The sequence below is a fragment of the Calypte anna genome, chromosome 9 (assembly GCF_003957555.1).
Source record: "Calypte anna isolate BGI_N300 chromosome 9, bCalAnn1_v1.p, whole genome shotgun sequence".
In the NCBI taxonomy this organism is placed as follows: domain Eukaryota; kingdom Metazoa; phylum Chordata; class Aves; order Apodiformes; family Trochilidae; genus Calypte; species Calypte anna.
Genome location: NC_044255.1, coordinates 20,599,487 through 20,620,086, shown reverse-complemented (window position 1 = coordinate 20,620,086; position 20,600 = coordinate 20,599,487). Strand labels below are relative to the sequence as shown.

General features: G+C 41.8%; 1 protein-coding gene and 1 long non-coding RNA gene across 3 annotated transcripts in view; one reads left to right on the top strand and one right to left on the bottom strand.

The window, feature by feature from the left end:
• The window catches only part of FNDC3B (fibronectin type III domain containing 3B), a 184,812-nt gene that overhangs the window by 13,179 nt on the left and 151,033 nt on the right, over positions 1 to 20,600 (top strand). The window contains exon 1 of one of the 2 annotated variants that reach the window (XM_030455891.1): positions 3,087 to 3,241. The exons of the other annotated variant lie outside the window; for it this stretch is intronic. The gene's annotated coding sequence lies outside the window, so the exon portion shown is untranslated. Of the gene's footprint in view, positions 1 to 3,086; positions 3,242 to 20,600 lie in introns of those variants that run through there. 2 annotated transcript variants of the gene reach the window in all.
• LOC115598743 lies at positions 685 to 17,682 on the bottom strand. The gene is made up of 4 exons (XR_003987876.1): positions 17,670 to 17,682; positions 11,596 to 11,610; positions 6,921 to 7,046; positions 685 to 695 (listed from the first exon to the last, which is right to left on the bottom strand). It is a non-coding gene; the product is annotated as an uncharacterized LOC115598743 (long non-coding RNA).

Below are 20,600 nucleotides of genomic sequence, written 5' to 3'. Positions count from 1 at the left end.
TAATACAGAGTGCCAAACAGATCCTGTGAATTGGTAATTTTAATGAGCATTACTGGCCAGGACACGCTGTCAGTTTTAGTGGAGGAACATTAAACACTAGTGAATAACCCATGTGATGGTTCCGTTTCTCTCAGGAGATACCAGAGCATTTAACAGAGGTGATGCATTTCATTTCCCCATTTTACAGCTGAGAAAAAGACATGGAGGTGAAACAACTGGAGGTACTTGTTGTTTGGGGCTTGCTTCCAAGGAGGCTGGGCTAGAAATCTTAGTGGTTTGCATGTGTCTGGGGTTTTCCTCCCCAACACCAGACCTGACAAAACCTCCCAGCAGTGCCTGTGTGGTTGCACTACCTCTGCAAGGCTCTCCCAGAGGAGGAATGCTGACAGCTTAATGTGGCAAGAGGGCAATAACTGTTTGCCTTTTGCTAGTACATTATATTGTATCTGTAGGAAATCTCTGTAAAAGACTGAGTTGTTATGGGTGAGGAGGGTGAAAACTGGTTTTCTTAAAAATGCCAACTAAGTTTTTGCAAGCTAATAAAATTGTCAGTAACAGTGCAGCATACGCTTAATTTAGTGAAGTTATATTTCTTTTTTAGAAAGGATAAACTTATCCTAGCTTACTTGTAGCTTATGTTTCTGGTGAGCATATGAAGTCTTATTTCCATTAGGGGAGGAAATAGTGTTCTCTTCCTCTGCTTGATCCCATCTACTCCAGTAGCTAATCTCTGGATTTTTCTTTTTAATGTTGTGCCTGACTCTGATGTGCTTGGCTCCTGCTTCTGCTCACTGGTTCTTATGTTCTTTAACATCTCATTCTTCTTGGCCCTGGGACCGGGGAAATAAATCTTGCCCCGTGCTGGTGAGTCCTGCAGTGCATGGAGCTGAGGGATGTGCTGCCCTGTGGCCCAACTGATTGACACACACAGCTCCATCAGCCCACAGATTAAACCCTGGTCTGTGTGCTGCTCAGCATTTAATACATTGAAGATATTTAATTTTGATTGTGCAGTGTTTAACTCTTTTATCAGTGTTGCCTGGTGCTAAGTCAAAGGCTGGCTACAGAATACACACGTGCTCACACAGCTATCTTGCCAAGCCAAGGTGTAATCTCCTGGGAGAGTGCACTTGGGTTTCTTTGACAGGATCTGTTTTATATAGAGCAACAATGCTGATTATGTTCATAGCTTTGAATTCCATATCACTGGAATCCTCCATTATTTGAGTGTTTAATCTGAAAGCTGTGCCCTGCTGATGGGATGTAACCGGGCATTCTGCTTCCCTCCCAGCTCCTGCTGTCTTTCCTCCATCCTTCCACACCAGTCTGTTCTGGCATTGCCAGTAGGTCAGGCATTTCTCAAAATGCTCAAATAAGAATTTCATTCTGACTTGGCCACTGAGATAATTCATCAGTCTGTTGGATGCAAGTGCATTTTTTGCCTCTTTCCGTGTACTGAGTGGAAATCAATTGCTCTTTTTTTCTTTCTGGCATCATCAGTGCTGTTTTCACTTCTGTTTTGCAGTGAGGTTATACCATTGCTAGGTTTCATTCCATCCTAGTTTGTTAAAAAAGCTCATTTTCTGTTTTCCTGAAAGTTATGATTTTTTTTTTTATTGACTTGTCGACTTCAGTCTTGGTTTTACTTATCAGTTTTCTGTAGTTGTAGCTGACTTTAATCACAGTCTGTTCTTTCCCTCCTTTACCTCTTTTTAAACTTATATTACACTTATATTGTCTATCTTACTAAGTAATCAGGATAGAATTTTAGCCAAAGTTTCCATCATTCTTACACAAGATCATAATTTCTCTTTCATAGTTGTCTCTCTTTGAAAAAAAATAATGTTATATGAGCTTGCAATCGTAATATATGTAAATTTCTTTCAAGTCAGTTTTCTCCCTCAGTTCTTATTTCTTTTGGGAAATTAGCATTTGTTGTTTTAAACCTAAATTTTGTGTCTGAACTCCAATTAATCTATAATATTTGATTGCTGTGGTGATCCAAAAGGTCTTCTGGAATGATCCAGATTTGTTCTGTGGAGATCAGCATCTACCAACAGCTGGAAGTTTCAGTGTGCAGAAGCCAGAAGGATAGGAAAACACAGAGGGTTTTTCAATTCATCTTATATAGGCTGTGTGTGTTTGGTGTAAGGAAGCTCTGAGTGCTCTTGAGTTTTGTTTGAATTCCCTTTGTGGTGTAAATCAAATAATTCTCTAAATGTGCTGTAGGCAGTGGGGGAAGGAAATGCCTTCACAAGTGTTTGCTGTACAGAACATGAGGGATCACCTGGGTGAAGTAGTTAAACATCACCAATATTAAAAGAGGAGGTGGTGCAATCCAACTCCAGGTGTATATGGAGAGATAAAATACTGCAGAGGCACCTCAAAGTGCAAGTTCATGGCTTGATTACACAGCTCTAAGCTACTGCTACTACTGAAAGGTCAGTCCTGCCTCCAGCTCCCTTTGTTCCTGGCTCCAGGAGTTAGACCCAGGGTTGATTTGGAAGTTCCCCTTAGCCCTGAGTTGCTTTGCTGCTGATCAAGTGCTTTCCTGGCATGGGTTAGGGGGAGCACAGTGCTGAGGGAGAAATGTCCATGCTTAGTGGAGAAATGGTGGATTTCACTTGGGCTTTAGTCTTGTGGTACTCGTGGAGTTTGAAGTCCAAGTGGTGGTGGTGGTTCTCTCCATACCTCATCCCCTAACCACCACCTCCCTGCCTAAAGGGAAAGGGTTCAGAGATGGTGAATGCAGGAATGTGACAGCTCCTGGTGACAGTGTCCTGGCCTCCTGTGTTCTGCCATGCACCATGGGGCAGCTCTGTCTCAGTGTATCTGTAGTACACCTTAACTACCTGGCTTTGGTTTAAATCACTTCTTCTCCTTCAATATTCATTTTAGCTCCCTGTCCCAATACCCTAAATTCTTCCTATTTTCTCCTATTTGAAGAGATGTTAATGTCCTCTGTATGAAGGGGCAGAAGGAAAGATCTTCCCTTCCATTTCTGAACAGCTCGAGGTGGAGATCTTCTCTGTCTTTATGTTTACTCATTGCAAAACACATTGTGCTGAGGATCTGCCACCCAACCTCCCTGGAATGGTGTGTGCTGCACGAGCATGGATGTCCTGGATCTTCCAAGGGCTGTCCCATGGGCAGAGGGGCATCTTGGCTTCTCCCACAGCCTGGACCTCCCTGGCAGCCCCCCACCACCTGCCTTGTTTGAATTTCACATTAATTCTCTATGGTAAGGATATCTCCTAATTACTCATTTCTAGAATTTGGTATTTGATGGCTACTTGGAGGCAGAACTTGTCTGGGAGGAGGGAGTTGGTCACTGCTTGTTAATTCAAGCCTGTCTTTTGTCAGGGATAATTAGTGCAGCATTGGGAAGAGATAAAAGTTCAGACAGAATACAGCTGAGCTGTAATCTGCTTGTGCTAAAGCCTGAAATAGCAAAGGGTGTGTTTGACTTGAAGTGCTGGTCTGTGGATCCTTGACTTCTGTCCTTGCTGGGGGAGGGATACTGAGCTTTGACACGCCAGCACAACTGCAATGCTGAAATGCCAAGGTGTGAATGAATAACAAAATTATCCAGAACAGAGATAGCTACATGGTGTGTTGGAGCCTAAGTGGTGTACAGAACTACCAGGTTATTAACAGTGATGTAGTAAAATCCTGGTTGAAAACACCAGCTGCTAGGATGCATCCCAAAAGAAGCATGCTGTGATTGCACATAATGCAATCTGTCTGGTTTTTCCACCCAGGAATGCAGCCCCTAAGGGTGGGGAAATATAGATATGTCCTTAAAGTGATGGCCTTAACTTAAAATTGAGTTCTGCTGAGTTTGTGTGTTCATCTACACTATTGCTCCACTTGTACTCAGTGTTGTTCTTCACTTGCATCACTGGAGATTTGGGTTCAGCTGTAGGCTTTGTCTTGCTGAAGGGTGGGTGAATGATTGAAATGGAGGCAGGAGAAAGAGCTGGGATGCTGGATGCAGAACGGGAAGGTCTGTGTAATGCAGAAAGAATTCCAAGCATCTTTTTGGTTAATTCTGTTTTTTTGAGTACTGCTAATGTGGTTTGATGGGAACTTGCATGGTGAGTGCAGCTCAGGGTTTCTTTATTATTCCTAATTTGTTTTCTCTAAAATCTTCCTGAAAATCTTTTTGAATTGCCAATAATTGTACTTAAGACTAAACCACTTGAGTCCAGTCTTTATACCTTTATTATTTTCACAAGACCCAAAGTTAATACCTTGGTATATACTCTAACATTGAATCTATTTTACTCCTAATGAGTAAGAGCCCTGATCCCATCTGATTCAATTAAATTTAGCCTTAACTACTCAAGGACTGAATCTTACTGTGCTTGCTACACTGTATTGAAAATGCATTATTTTTCTGAACAATTGGCTTCAATATCAACTGCATGAGGGACAAAGAAATGCAATAATGCATTTGCATTTCTGCCAGATTTTTTATAGAACTTTTCCTTGATGAATTAATACCTGTCCATACCAGTTTCTCAGTAGGCTCGATAATTTTGAAGATGAGGATGCTGCTTTGAGAATAAAAGCTGAGGATACAGGAGGGTATACAGTTTATATGAATATTGGAGAAAAACTCAGAAGCCTTCATTTTTTTGATTCCACGTCTTTAAATGAGTTTTGTTTCTTGGAGAAAGCCTTGAATGTTTTGAGTTGGGTTCAAGTTTCTCAGTTAACTTCACTGGATTGAAAAGGTCTCATTGAACAGAAAGATTTCTCACCAGAAAGATTTAAACCATTGTGTTAGTTTCATAACTTTTCAGCATTACTCAGCAGTGGTGTTTAGTTGGATTGTTTATATTAAGTTAGACAGGGGCATTTTTTTATGGGTCTGTGTTGTGTTTCCTACTTGACCTGATGGTACATAATTAGACACTTCACTTTGCTGCCATTTGACCTCTTTTAGCTAATCAGCTACTTGCTTTGCTTCATTTTGCATTACTCTCTCTTCAGTTGATTAAGTGCACTCACTTACTTCTCTAAGGGCACAAAATTAAGAACATACTAATTGCACAACAATTTTGGCATGTTTAGATTGCCTCAGTGTCACCTAAGGACAAAGCCTTCTCTGTCTGCATTGCTGGCTCTCTTCCCTCCATGCCCCATGGGCAGATGTGCTCTCCAAATTCTCTTCCTTGCTCCTAGTGTCTCATCAAAGCTTGTTGGCAACATCTAACATAAGTTCTTGCCCTTGGAGATGGCTTGGTCTCTGTTTTGAAATGTTCAGGCTCAGAACTTCTGTGATTCTGCAGGGTTGGTGCTGGGATGCCAGCAGAGTGGTACTGGAGGAGTGGGGGATCCAAAGGTGATGTGAATTATCCTACAGTGTGAATTATCTCTGGAAATCAGGAGGCCTCATCTGGGATCTTGGCCAGTTGTGATAATTTCTGTTGCTGACATGAGTAAATAGTGATGGTGGCTTTTGAACATCAGAGAAATGAGATGTTGCAGCTATAAAGTACTTGGGTGTGGTGTTTCTAGAAGCAGTTTCCACCAGGCATCAAGTGATCTGGAGTAAAGGTGACTTTATTATGAAATGCTTGCTCTGATTTCTGAGCAAATCTAGGTGTAAGCTGTTTGGATTTAGGTCTGAACATCAGTTACTGATGGGAGGCACTGAGTAGGCTCTAACCTGTGCCAGCTAGCAAGGTGAAGCCAACAGAAATGAGAAAAAACACTAATTTGACTTTTGTTGCTGCAGTGTTTTGCTGCAGTGTTGACTGAAGCCTGAGTGTGTCCAAGCATCTGGTGTTTGGACAAGATCTTTCTGTCGAGCTGTTTTTCAAAGAGAATACTTGTACAAAAACTGGATCTGTGGCCATACTTGATTAACTACCTCTAGGGGTTCTCTGCCACAAGAGGAGGTGCAGGAGGTTTCTCATGTGAAAGTGATGATTTCTCTAATGGTATCTGTGTGGTTGTATCTGGGCTGTTTAATAATATTAATAATAATAATAGGTGTGATTTTGTGGGAAGGGTGGTGTAAGGTATTTAACAGCCAGCAGCCCTGGGTGGTGTGGTGGTCACTGGGTGCTGAGTTCAGCATTGCACTAAATCTAAAGGTTGGGAATGTGTTAATGTATTCCTGCTGTTGGAACATATGGTGACCTTACCTTATGGTCTTCTGTAGCCATAAGCTTTTCAGATGTTGCAAGAATAATTTACTGAAATAGGAATATCCTTTGGTTAAGACTGTATTAAAACACTTTAAAAAGCATGATCATTTATGGGGTACTAAAAATGGTAGTGGATGGGTTTTTTTAAGTATTCTGCAAATGAAGTTTCACCACCCTGTTGTCTCCAGCGAGACCACGGTGATTTGGTTTTCATATAAAAAAGAGATGTGTTTAAAAAGAGATGAGGAAAGGTGTAAAGTGGAAGTACTATTCAGTACTGAGGCTAGGTTTGGAAGCCTGTGTAACTAGAATAATGATGAATGCCACTTAAAAAGGACACTTTAGGGGAACATTTCTAAGTGTCATGGGTAAAATTTTGTGCTGTCAGAAGTTCTGCTTTTCTTTCCTAAAATGCTTGCTTTCTTTTGTTGGAACAGCTGCCTTTGTTCTGGGGATGGCAGCCTTGGCTTTACCTCCATTACTCCTCTCTTTTTAGCTTTGGATGTTGGCTGTCCTCATAGGAAGAGACAGCAAATTACTGAAGAGGCAGAGTGCCTTGAAGGAATTGAATCCTGAGATTAATATGAATAATTTAAAAGATTTTTCTGCTTTTGATTAAGAAACGTAAGCTACTGACTGCTGAGAAAAATGTCAGATGGAAATTGTTGACTTGGATAGTGTTTCCTGGGGTTTGAGGCTGGTCGAGCAGGGAAGAATTCCATAGTGAGTTTAACATGCTGTTCCATGTGAACATGGAACCCTGCTCCACTTCAGCCTTCAAAGCTCTCGTTTGAATATTTGCTACTACCACCAAGATCTGCACCTGCGGCAGCTCCACCCGGGCCCGCGCCCCAGGCTTCGAGGCTCACCGCAGCGGCCGTCCTACTCGTCACAGCCTGGCCCCCGCGGGCTTCGCACTGCCGGCGACGGCCGGCTATGGGCCCAACACTCCAGCGCCATCCATTTTCAGGGCTAGTTGATTCGACAGGTGAGTTGTTACACACTCCTTAGCGGATTCCGACTTCCATGGCCACCGTCCTGCTGTCTAGATCAACCAACACCTTTTCTGGGCTCTGATGAGCGTCGGCATCGGGCGCCTTAACCTGGCGTTCGATTCATCCCGCAGCACCAGTTCTGCTTACCAAAAGTGGCCCACTGAGCACTCGCATTCCACGGCACGGCTCCACGCCAGCGAGCCAGCCCCCTTACCCATTGAAAGTTTGAGAATAAGTTGAGATCGTTTCGGCCCCAAGACCTCTAAATCATTCGCTTTACCAGGTAAAACTGCCCACGCCCGAGTGCCAGCTGTCCTGAGGGAAGCTTCATTTTCCCTCAGTTTAACATGACTGCCCCCCAATATCTACAATGTAGGATTTAGGTGACTTCATGAAAAAAGGAAGATTTCTGTAGAGTCACAAAAGCCCAATTACAAACATGCTTGTTTGGCTACTGGTTGGTTGCATGGGGAGCCCAGCTTAGGGATGGGATGGAGACCTGGGGCTGCATGCCACCATTTTGCCAGTGGTTTGAAGACCAGCCAAACTTTCTCTTCCAGCCAGGTGTCTGTCCCCATAACCTGTGGCCCATTCCAGTGATCTGGATCCATAGGGAGGGAGCTGGTGTGGGGGCTGGAGCTGAGCTGCTGGTCCTCCCACCCCTCCTACTCCTTGGCAGCTGCCTGCTGGCTCTGGAAATGGGACAGGATGTTTGCTTTTGTGGAGTGAAGTTGTTGAGGAAATGAAATGAATGGATCACTTGAGAGACCAAGCTACCTACCTAAGATTAGGCTGCTGAGATGAGGCTTGTGGGCATAGTTTAAAGCTCCTTATCAGGAGGAGTTGAGGAGGACGTGCTCTCCATAGCTTGGAAAGCCCCCTTGGGTCTCATCTCTTTGGGTCACAGTGTTGAGTGCAGGGAAAAGGGAAATCTTCAAGCAAAGTGGAGATGGTTTATCTCAAGGTGTGAGGCTGCAGCCACCACAGAGGGATGTGTGGGGCCCTTCCAGGCTGTCCAGAGGCGTTTTGCACCCACTCCCACGCCAGCAACTGCCCTGCAGTGACAGATAAGGAGGAATGCATAATATTTTAAGTATCATAAAGCTGGATAGTCTTTGCTCAGGATATTTCCTGTCCACAAGAATTTATTTTTCAAGAGTATTACTGGCAGAAAATGGAAGGGAGGGGGAGGGAGACTTCGAAGATGAGAAGTTTCTGGTTTTCCCATCTTAAGTGAAGGATTAGGAAGGCTTTTGGGGAACAAAAAAAAACCACCATGGATGTTTTTTGGTAGTGGTAAGCCACCAGCATGCCTAGTTTCATATTGAGTAGCTACTCATTTGCATTTAATGCTGTCAACAATGTGGAGCAGTTAGCTATTGGATTGTTCACAAAGAGACTTTTGAACATGATGATTAAAAAGGCTTAAACTTCCAAGGAGGGCTGAGCCTCAGGACAGGGACAGTCGGAGCAAAGCACTCCAGACTGATTCCACCAGGCTCTGCTGAGTGTCTCGCCTTTGTGTCTGTAGTGAATTAAAGCCTAAATCATAAAGCAGGATTTAATTGGTGATTTGTGATTTGATTAAAGTAGTGAAAGTTGTGGTGCTGGGGGCTGCTCCCCCAGGGGCTGCAGGGGTGGCTTCGAGCACGGTGTGGTCAGCAGTGGAGAAGTGCTCGGAGCTTCCTGCTCTGAAAATACCTTCCCAGGACTGTTTGTGTGTTCTTCCTTCTGTAAACTTCAGATAGAATTCATGAATGTGGCAGCTTATTCTGGAATAGTATAGCTATTCAGTACAATGAGAATTGTTTACCATGTTTTTTCCTTTTTTTTTTTTTTTTGTGTGTGTGTGTTTCTAGCAACCATTTTTTTTCATAAAGGATTCATTTGGCTGTAGACATATCTCAGTTAACACTGTGCATGTAGTAAAATTTACAGAGAGAAGGTGGTGTAATGAAGAGGTGAGGCATTAACAAAGGAACAGCTTTGCATGCTTTGCATGTACATTTCATCTTACTCCCCTGCCCAAGAGGAATATGCTGTGGTGTTGGTAGAGAATAACATTATTTTTTTCAGAGTACCCCTGTTCAGAGTACCCTAAGCATTTAGTAGGCTTGAGGTGTTCTGGACTTTTTAATTTAGAAATAGAAGGATTACAGTGTGTGTTGAACAGTGTGTGTTTCCTTTGCATCCCCAGAACCCAGGAGAAAGCTTCCTAAAGCAACACTGAACTTACCATGCTGAGACTGCACTTTTTGAGGCTGCAACATGTTAGAACAGAAATCCAAGTCGATGAGAACATTTCAGTCGTGGTGCAAAAATGATCTGGAATCTTTGGTATGTGCCAGTGGCAGGAGCTGTGCTCCCCAGGAACGCTGCTCTCTTGAAGCCAGTGTGTGCAAGGCTTTGGGGTCCAGGCACGCTGGGTTTTGAGGCTGAAGGACACAGTGTCAGCCTGCAGGGTTTTACAGCAGGTTAAATGCAGGAAAATGAGAGGGAGAAATTGAGATTTTTCTCTTCACCATTTCCCTTTGCAGTCTTCAGTCATTCTTTGCACTCGCCTTTTACTTTATGTGGTTTTAGCACTCTGAGGATCTTCAGATAAATGAAGGTAATTACACCCATTTATGTAAGTGAACACATAAATAGTTTTGTGTATCGGTACTCATCCTATGGCTTATGTGATGATCTCAAACCTCTGTGATCAGATATGGAGAGATGAAGACCCTGAATGTAGTCTACAGGAAATAGGGCTGCCAAGGGAAGCTGTAAAAGTAGTTATCAGGTTTCCTGTACTGAGAAACAGTGGCCTGACAATATTGTTCTGACCAGAACCCACCTCTCTTGTTTTCCTTTTGGGGCCACTGGCATGCCTTTAAATGCTACAGCTTGGATTCAGCAGTGAATTGTCTGCATCTGCTCTACATCTCTATATCTTCTAGCCACTGTATAGGTTGTTTGGATATGGTTTTTAAAAATCCTTTTATAGCCTCTGCCTTGTGTTTGACTTTATGTTGTGCTAAATGTAACCTAAAGTCTCAAGTGAAGATTTATCCTTTTATCTGCCGTGCCTGTTTGTATTTTGGATAGGAAGCTCACTTGCTTTATTTCTACATTTCTAGTTTCTCAGCAGCTGAGTAACTTGATGGCAAATGTAGATCCCTGCTATAGTATCAGTTATAGATCTGACAGCTGGTATATAATGTTAAACTGCAGTACATCATGTTTTTCTTGTAGTGATGCTCCCTAGAGAGGGAAGGGTGACTTCTGAGAGTGGGTTTGCAGTCTGTTAGCTGGTCTAAAAATTCTGCCAGTTTACCAGCTAAATAGCTCTGCTGTTAGGTACTGCCACGGTTCTGCATTTTTGATGTTTCCTGTTAATCTTCAGGAATTCTTAATCCTTTTACAACCCAGTGATGCTTCAGTATTCACACTATAAGCAGCATACAGTGGGTGATGCTTTCTCTTTGGTTAGCATTACCACAAGTACTCTCTCCATATTTAACAGATAGTAGGCTCAACCTCCTTGTGCTTGTCACAAGAAGGGAATTACTAGTAACACAGTGACCTCTTTAATTCAATCAGTTCAAGAAGTGTTCAAAAAAAACCCCTTCAAGACTGATGTACCTCAGTGTCTTCTTAGTAATGAATATATGATAGTCTGCTCAGTTTAGGTGAGAATTTAGATCTTGTTCATTGCTGCTGGCAAAGAATTCTTCTGAGATTTCTGCACCACTGTGTATGGATGGAAAGAAGGAAAATCAGTGCATCCACCATGTCTTCAGCTACAAATTTAAAGATAGAAGTTGTTGCAGGCTTAGCCTCTGATTGAAATGATAATAAATCTTGTTCTGCTCTTGCTTGAACAGAGAAGATGCTGCAGGTGAAGTGACTTCAAATGGCACTGAATTTTGTGGTACTAATTTCTGAGTAATTTACAACTGTAAAGGGCAATGATAATTTCTTGTACCATCCTGGAGTTATGATTAGGGACTAGAGAGAGAAGTGGGAGAAAGAATATGTTCACATGAGAGACAGAACTTTTTTCTACACAGGTCCACTACTATTGAGTCTTTATTAAAATTGTTGCATGTACATTTCATTTTCTGCCCCTGCCCAAGAGGAATATGAGGTAGAGAATAACATCAGTTTTACTTATTTTTTTTCAAACCAGATATTAGCATGTCAAATGCTAGAAAAATATGTAGCCTTCCCCTCAAAACTAGGGAGCAAAAAAATCCAACCTACTTGAATCCCTGAGACCTTCAAGTCTTTTTGCTGGAAGAAAACTGGAGTTAATGGGTAGGGTTTTGTCACTGATTACCTGGGTAACAGTTTAAGGTAGGTAATGTATGGGCTCTGCTCTGCTGTGTGCTGCCAACGTGGGACTGAACTGGGTCAGAAGGTAAATACTAAAATAAATCAAAATTATGCTGTACTTTTGGTGATAGTGCCTGGGTGTTGCAGCTTACTCAGACAACCCAAAAGTGCCTTTGTTGCTCTCCTCTGGGGCTGAAAGTGATGGAATGAAATTGTGTTGGGTCATGTGGCAGTTGTAGCATTTAGGTAAAATTGAGTGCAACTAAATTTCACTGGGAAAGCTGGATTCTTGGTGGAGTCCTGTGCTAATGCCATCAGGCTGTCCCTGCAGGACTCCACAGACCAGCTCCTGGGTTTGTGGCTACTCTGAAGTTTCTGCCTCCACAGTCAGAGATAAGATGCTGTCAACCCCCATTTTAATTGTAAAGATTGATTTATTTATATAACACCCCCCTCCCCCCCCATATATCTATATTTGAGGTGGAATTAATTCTGAAATGACACAAACTTAGAGTGTGTGAATTTCTCTTGCAGTAAGTAAAGTCCTGGAAAAGCTGAATACCAAAGATTGTCATGACATGTGGTGGTGAAGTGGTTTATATTTAGTCAAGATACTGTAGAAAACATTCTTTAGGAATTAACCTTTCTCGTAGGTTCAGTCTTTTTCTTGTTTGGACTCTTTCAGCTAGAGTTTGAGGGGGATTTTCTTAAATTTGAAGGACTTGCAGGTTTTGTGGGTGACCTCTGTATTATTTATAACTTCTTCCATGACTGAGTAGATAAGCACGAGCCAACATAAAGTCAAAATGATGCTGTTAAAAAGGAACCAAAAATAAACTCTGCCTTGTTACTATGATTTTATTTTAAACATACTTGCAACTGGTTGCTCTGAGGTTGTACAACAGATCTACTCCATGTGTATAAGTAGCAAGTGGGTTGTTTCTGCCAGCAAAGAGTGAAAAAGAGGTGTGTTGGATGGGAGCTGCTTGCAGCACAGACTTCCAGTGGCACAGCTCCGGGGAGGGTTGGGGAACAGGAGCTTCTCTTGGCTTCCATGCATCCCTGCTCCTCACAACCATGTGTGAAATGCTCCCGGGACCAACACAGAGTAAATAACTTTTGGTAGTGTTTCAGGCTGGAAGGACTCTCAGCATGGGGCTTGACAGCAGCCTGGTTTCAGCAAGGGGCAGGCCAGGAAGTTGATGGATTCCTGCTGTTCTGCTGGAATGGTCCACGGGGCTGGGGATGCTCCTAAGGAGAGGGAGGAAGGTACTGGTTAGTCTCATTTGCAGAGCAGAAATAACAGTTCCTTGATCTTGTTAAATCAGGATCTTTTGTTCTCTAGATCAACTCCCCACTCATGTTGAGTAAGAAAATGACAGCCAACCATCTCCTGCTTCACCTCTAGAGACTACAGCTTCTTCCTTTCTGTGGATCTCTTCAATGTATTTGAATATTGACTCCATGCTCTTGAACCTCTGAGGTTTGCTATGCAGCTGTGGGAATTAATTTCTCCACGTGTAACAAGGGAAAATGAAGTTGGAGTTGGGTGTTACAGGGAGCTTGCAAGTTGGATTCTTTTCTGCTGCTTGTCCATGAAGTTTCTTGCTTGACTAGAATTGTGTCATCTAAAGGATGAGGAAAGCTAACTCAGTTTCAAGGGTTTAATTGATTTTATCAGTGCTGTGTGGGGTTCTGTCAATAGGGAAACACCAAGAAGTATGTCTGTCTCCTTGCTGATTAGATAAGTTTGCATTAAAAAATTATTGCAATTTGACTGCAGAGGGGTTTATCTTTCTTCACCTGCCTCAACTTCTGGTTCTTATTGTCTTGGATGCCTCTTGACTCTCTCCAAGGAACTTTCCAATGGATTTTTTAGGACTATTGATAATTCTTAAAATTCTGCTTTCTTCAGAGTCGTGAGAGAATTCTCATCAGTCCTTGGAAATTTTTCATTATGTGAATAATTAATTAGTATAAGGTGCGTTTAATAATCTTCCAGTACTGCTGTTACTGCTGTTCATGTTCTTCTAACACTGAAAGCTGCAATATCACAGTCAATAGGTGAAATATTAGGAAATTTTAATTAACAAAGACCTATTAATGAGTAACTTCTATAACTTAGAAGTTACAGGCTTGGGGCTCTTGCCTCTTGACTAGCAAGGTGGAGGGGAACGCATCTGTCTGGCCCCCTGATGTGATGCCACATAATGCCTTTCAACCCATGCTGCTGGTTTTGGTGTGTTTTTTTAAAAAAGTGATGTTGGTTTCCCAGGTCATGATCCAAATTCTCAACTAGCTCAGTGTGTTACTTATTATCAAAGGAGAATACCAATTTATTGCAAATCACTTTCAGCCTTTCATTGCCTGAATGAATTGGCAGAGTGTGGGGATTAGGAAGGTTGAAGAGTCAGAATTAACTGGGCCAGCCTGAGAGCTGGTAACCCCACTGGACTGTCTCCTGCTGTAGCAACAGAACTTTATTTCTTCTCCAATCTGTGTTACAAACTCTGCCTCATTTCATACAAGTAACAAACCCCAGAAATTGTCCCTTTTGAATCAGTTAATAGATACCTTCAGCTTTATAGCTGCATCACTTGGCATATTCAACATTTTCTGTCTAGATAGAGAACCTATGGCTTCCCTCCTTTAAATGCAGATTAGTAGGGGGCTTTGTGTTTTTTTTAAGATTTGGTGGTTTTGATTCCTTGATGCTTTATTATAATGGGAGATAAAAATCAGATACCTGAAGAAGGAGAAGCTTCTTTCCTGTACGGTGCTGTATGCCAACATTACTCAATTGAAAATGGAACAATGATTTGATTATTTTGTCTGTGTGCTTTCTTTTTTTGTTTGTGGGTTTTGGATCAGTAGTTTGTTTTTTTTAGTACAAATTCTTGTTCTGTTTTGAACAAAGGGAAGCTTTGGGTAGTATACTATCTTCATTTTCATGAAGCAGTTCAGAGAAGTTTAAAAAAAAAACAACACCCCCTACCTTGCAATGTTTACTTTGTTCTGTGAAAGGGAGGGATGGGCAAACAAAATTTCACCTTTTTCTCCTGATACTGCAAAGTTCTACCATGACAGGGGTTGGATGGTGGGGTTTGGATGCTTTTTTTTTTTGTTTGGTGTTGTTTGTTTTGGGGTTTTTTGTTAATCATGCAGTTTAGGCACTTGGATGCTGTGAGGATAATAATGGGCTTAACTTTCCCTCTACATGAGAACCTTCCACGGCAGCCATCCAGAGGTGCTCCCTTGCTGTGGCCACCCCATGTGAATACCAGTTCTTCAATCCCAGGGCTGGCTGGATGGGAGATCTCTCCCAAGCCCTTTCCCACAGGAACACAATGAGCCACTTTGTCAGCCCGGAGTCAGGTTAGCGGTGAATGGGGACGACAAAAAAAAGTTTGTCTTGCATAAAGGTGTGCTGAAACCTTGTTGCAAATGGAATTTGGTTTGCATGCTTTTCAAGACCTGCAGATTGATATGAGAGAGAGCCTTTCTTTTTTTTCTTTTTCTTTTCTTTTTTTTTTTTTTTTTTCCTTCATAGTTTAATTAGTGGTAAAAAAACCCCACGCCCACCCCATTGATTTCGGTGGATTCTCCACTGCACAGGAACTCCTGAAGAGATAACCAAGGTCTTTGTGATATTGCAGGGCTTATTATTTGAGAGAACAGAGTTGAAGGGGGAGGGATTTGTCACCAAATGCTGTGCTTATCAACCTCGAACCATGATTAATACTTTGGCTATTAAATGGAGGGAGAAAGCAAACAGATGAAGCATACACCTTATCTCCTTTGCACCTTTGTGCTAAAACTTCTCTTCACATACAGGTTTTCTGTGTGTCCCTGGGGTCCCAGCCCTGATCCTGAGGAGTTCAGTATTTGGTTGTACTACCAATAAAACTGTTAAGAGTGCATGAAGATATACCCTGGACTGGGGCCTGAACTCCTTGTCCTATTTGATGTGGTCTTCTAGAGATCCCGAGTGCAGTTGATAGTGGATTGTACAGCTGGAGAAGCAGGAACAAATCAGTTAAAAATGTTTGTCACTGCTTGTGTTTTTGGAATTGCATAAATTAATTTCCCTTAAAAAAATCCCCAATGTGTGAAGTAGCTGCTATTTAAAGCAAACGATGCCGGAGCAAATTTTATAATTAGACTTCTTTTTAAATGTAAAAAATTCAAATTAAAAATGTAGAGAAATAACAATATAAGAATTGTGGGGAAAAATAATTGGCTCCTGTGGTGCAGGTGTTAGCCTCATCTGTGGCTGCTTGGAAGAAGTGCTATGAAATACTGTGTGTGTGTTAGGTGTCTGAAAACTCTCTTTTGCAGCTCTACCCCCAGAAGTCCCCTTTATCTGTTGTGATTAATGTGGAGGAAGGTGAGGAAAATAAGTTGTGAAGACATGGAAGAAGGAAAGGAATAGAAATAGCAAAAAATTACTAATTTAATTTTTAAATTGATGAAAAAAGCACAGAAAAACCTGAATGGGGAAGGGTGGCTTGTAAATAAATTTTCTCTCTGCACATCTTGCTTTTGTGCTGGCAGTGCAGGCTGTAGCCATGGTGTTTGTGTGTTTAGGATTGATTTTGAGCAGCAGAAGAAATTGCTGCTATGGTTCTCTTTGCAGCACTGAGAGCTCTGTGAAGTCCTTGGGTGAGCTCACTTGCCTGTGGCTTTCTGCTCAGTCGTAGCTAATATAAACCTCAAATTTTTTTTTGAGATTTGTTTTACTTCCAGTGTATTTTATTCCCTGAAATCTAGGGAATAAAAATCTGCCCAAATCCGATTGCCTTTGGGGCACGTGCGTACCCTGGGCGTGAACACTGGTGGGAGGAGGGTGATCTGCCTTTTCCTACACAAGTTTTCACAAGATTCCTCTCCAGAAAACCAGGTGGTGGTGGGGGGAAAACCCAACAACCTAGAGGCATGAAGTTTTGCTTTGGTGAAAGGCTCCTTTGTGCACCAGCTTGCTTTATTCCGGTATTTCATCAGAACTATTATATGCTGATTAGGTGTACTTGCCTTGTGAAATCAGATACTCCTGCATGATGCTGTTGAACCTGAACTCCCCATTCTTGATGCTTGCTTCTGGTACATGTTTGAAGTTATTTAGGTATTTAATTTCATCCCAAGTTTGAGCTATGGACTCTTTTTTTTTTTTTATAGTTTCTCTGTTCCTAAATTATAAACATTTCCTATGATGGGTATCCAGCTGGTTGCATTGCAAAACCACTGTTCTCTAAAATAATGGAGTTTCAGATACTGAAATTGTGAGGCCAATTATAAGTCTAAATAAATGCAAACTTCTGCAAATCATCATATCATTACCCTTTGGATAGCTGCCTTAATAATCTCACACCTGTGTGGGCAGAACCATCATTAAGTTCCTTTGATCCCCTATAGGATTGATTGCTGCTGGTAATTCCTTCTTTAGAGATGGAATGTACTGTGACATTGAAATGTGCTTTTATACAAAATGAAAATAAACTAGATGGGAATAAACCCACTAATTAATTACAGTGATTAAGCTTTGAGAGGATGTTTATGCTTTTCAGCTTGCTGCAGGTAGGATCCAGCTACTGGTGGCCTTCTTACTTGTGAAGTGGCACAGAGAGCAACCAGCAGGCATTTTTCCTTCCTCTTTGTAAAATGCCAGTGAGCTTTGTAGGTATGCATTCCCTCTAATCCCTCTTCTTTTGTAATAACAGATTTTTAAAATTGCATGTACTTCATCAAAATGGTTCTGATGCCACCCGTCTGTTTGGATGCTTCCAAATTCATCTCCCGTGTTTGCAATTAAACAAGAGAAAGAATGCTTTCAGGTTTCAGTCGCCCTTCAGACGGATGTGATTTAACTAAACTAATGAACACACATCAGACAAGACAAATTCCAGACTGTTTGTGCCTTGACCAACCATCTGTGTGCATACCTCCAGGTACTGCTCATGTCTCAAGAGGCTTTTTCTACATGAACAGTTATTACCACTCCTTTCTCAATTCAAGTGGCAAGCCATGGCAAGAGTCCTTTGAAAGGAGCTATATTTACCCCCCTGCTTTTCAGTGAAAATATAATTGCATTATGTGTGTTTTACCTAATCTCAAATTCCAACGTGTGCTACGTGAAATACAATAGGAAAGCAGAGCTGTGTGTAAGTAATTTCATCTCTTGTGTGCAGACACAAACAAATATGCAAACATCAACAGCACTGCTCATTCAGAGCCTTCCTTGTGGTCAGGGACTCCTTGCAAATTCTTAGTGTCTGAGTATGTGTGCATACACATTGGTGTATGGATGTTCCTATACATATTCTCTTTGTACATATGTGCAGTTTCTCCCCTACTTATTTTTCTCTGGTGGAAGTGCTTGGAAATAGCTCTGGAAATAGCACCTGTTTCTTCAACTGTGTAATGATCAGCAGTGATGGGATTTGACATACCAGACTTTGTGTTTCTTTCATTCCAGTTACAAACTTCTGGCAAATATCAAATGGTTCCAAGAATATTTCTTGCACTGGAATAATAATCTCTGCTGCAGGTAGTAGCTGCAGCAACTACAAAAGCATTTCCTTATTTTTATGGCATTTCACTTTATTTCTCTCCTTGAGTAAGATTACTTCTAGAAATATTTGAGTCTTCCCTGTGTTCCTAAAACTTCTCTGTGCTAAGTGGGACTCCCTCTGATACGAGCCCATGATTCCAGGCATACTTTTTAACCATGGCAAAACCATTTTGGGCACCTCCCACTTCCTCTGGCCTTGGTTATAACAACACAAGTATTTGAGGGTCGATACAGCCCAGTGGTTGGGGGAACCTGTCTGCTTTCCAGCTGACTGGGCAGAGATGATGGTGGAGGGCTGGTTGTACTGTTAGGATGTGGTCTGGAGGATGCAGGTCAGAAGTCATAAATACTTCCCTTCTGTGGTCAGAGAATTGCCAGTTTTTGAGTGTTCTCCTTGCAGAACCTGAGTTGCCCCAGGACAGGGAGGGAAAATGGCTGATAGGGGGGTGGACTTTAGCTCGGTTCTGTTGTCAAGAGGCTTTGGCTTTTGACATCAGACCTGAACTAGCTTTTCCCAGCTCCAGGAACTGCCAAGGAAGTTTCTGTTGAGTTGAATTACTTCTCTGATCAGCACATCAACCTCTGTGCAAGAGGAGATCACCTGTTATGTACAGGTTGGTAGAAGAAGTGCTTGTGTAATACATACCCACATATATATAGCAAATAATGATAGAAAGGATAGATATTAGGCTATATAGCCCTATATTTAACAAAAATTAAAATGTAGATCTCACACAAGCCTCTTCTCTCCCTAGTTTAAGTGGGGTGTGTTTTATGGTTTTGAAGTGGAGAAGACTTCTCTGTCAAGCAAACAGTTTTTTGTTGGGTTAGTAGATTCTGTGATCTTTGAAGCCACTCTCAATGTCTGAGAAGCCTTTACAAGGAATTTTTTGGGTTAATATTTTCAGGGGTCCCTGGACACGTGTGCACCATACATGTCCATACCACGTAACATCTGGGGTTATAAAGGCAGAATAGCTTCTGGCTACTGGTCATGAGAATTAGGTATTTATCCTAAATTTAAGAAGGGAAGGTTGAGCAGCAGTGGACCTCTGGCTTGCTCTGTAGGTTGCCACCATTGCTGAGTAGCATTTGAGCTTCATCTCATGGAAAGCAGTTTGAGACATGGATGGAGTTGATCAGTGGTGTGGCTGGTGGCCAGGAGAGGCTGTGGTCACAGCTGGGTCAGGAAGTGGCTCAGCCATGGACAAATTCCTCATCATGCCCAAGGACAAATCTTGTAGAAAATCTGAGGAGTTTTTGTTTGCTTGTTTGTTAATTGCTGTGTGCACTGTTTAGGTTTGTGGATGTGAGTACCATCCATGTATGAACTTACCCATGTTGAAGTAAGGGGTTTTTTTTCAGGCTGGAAAGAGAAAATTCTTCCTGCTAGAAGTTTCAAACTGTTCAAATGTGTTCAAATCTTGTCTGTAATAATGCTAGGATTGAGGGTGGTGTGGCTTCTTTATTCAATATGTTCTTCTCTGCTCAGATGGGGTCACCCTGAGGAAGAGCTCCATGAGTGCAAATGTGTGTATAGTGCTGGGGTTTTGTTGTGTATTAAATAAATCAGGATATGTGTCTCTACTAGGTATGGGAAAGCTGTCTGTCATCTTTGTGATGCCACTTCTGTAATTCCAAATTAATCTGATTATAAAGTAGAATGATTTGTTCAGCAACTTTTCATGGTCTTGTGCAGGGAAATAAAAACATAGCCTGCACAGAGAGTGGTCACAAGATTCTTCTTTCTTTTACCACCTCCTCTGAATTTGCTATAGCTGGAAGAGGTTCTTCAGCTTTGTGGAAGTCAGAAGATGGGGGGAAAAAAAATCACAAAAAGAAAAATATTCTTTGCTTATCCCCTTTACACCCCTATTCATATCATGGGTCAAACAAAAGTAGGACTTAACTTATCCTGATGCTGCTTTTGGAATTTCAGGAGAATTCTGTAACCTGTGAGATCACATTAATTCACCATACATGGACATTGGCTTTAGATAGAGACACTTTGTTCTTCCCTGTGTTTTCATTTTCTTTCTAGTGCCATGTGCAACTAATTTATATATTAGTAACTCACATATTGATGAATTGAGTTAAGGAAACAGAGTCAGCTCAGTGACCTGCAGGAGACTGCAGCATTGAATTGAAAGTCAGGTTTGTAACAGTGAGTTGCAAACATCAAAGGGTTTGCAAGATTGGTCTGGGGAGAGAAACATCAAACTTGGATGGTGATGTCTCCTTCCTTGCCCTACAGCAAGGGGGGAAACTTGCTGTGATTTCCCATATTCCAAAGGTAGCTAGAGAGAGATGGAGGCTCCTCCTCTGTGTTGGCATTGCTGTAGTTCATCCCAGCCAAATCCAGGGAACGTAGACACACAGGAAGTATCTTTTTTAGATTTAAATATAGTCAGCTTTCTAGACAAAACCCCAAATTTGAGTTAGTACCTGGAAAAAAAAAAAAAAAAAAAAAAAAGCTGTGGGTTAGTATTTGGCAGTTCATATTTTACCAAAGGAAGAGTTCTCATATCCTGAAATGTGAACTGGCTTTGAGTCCTT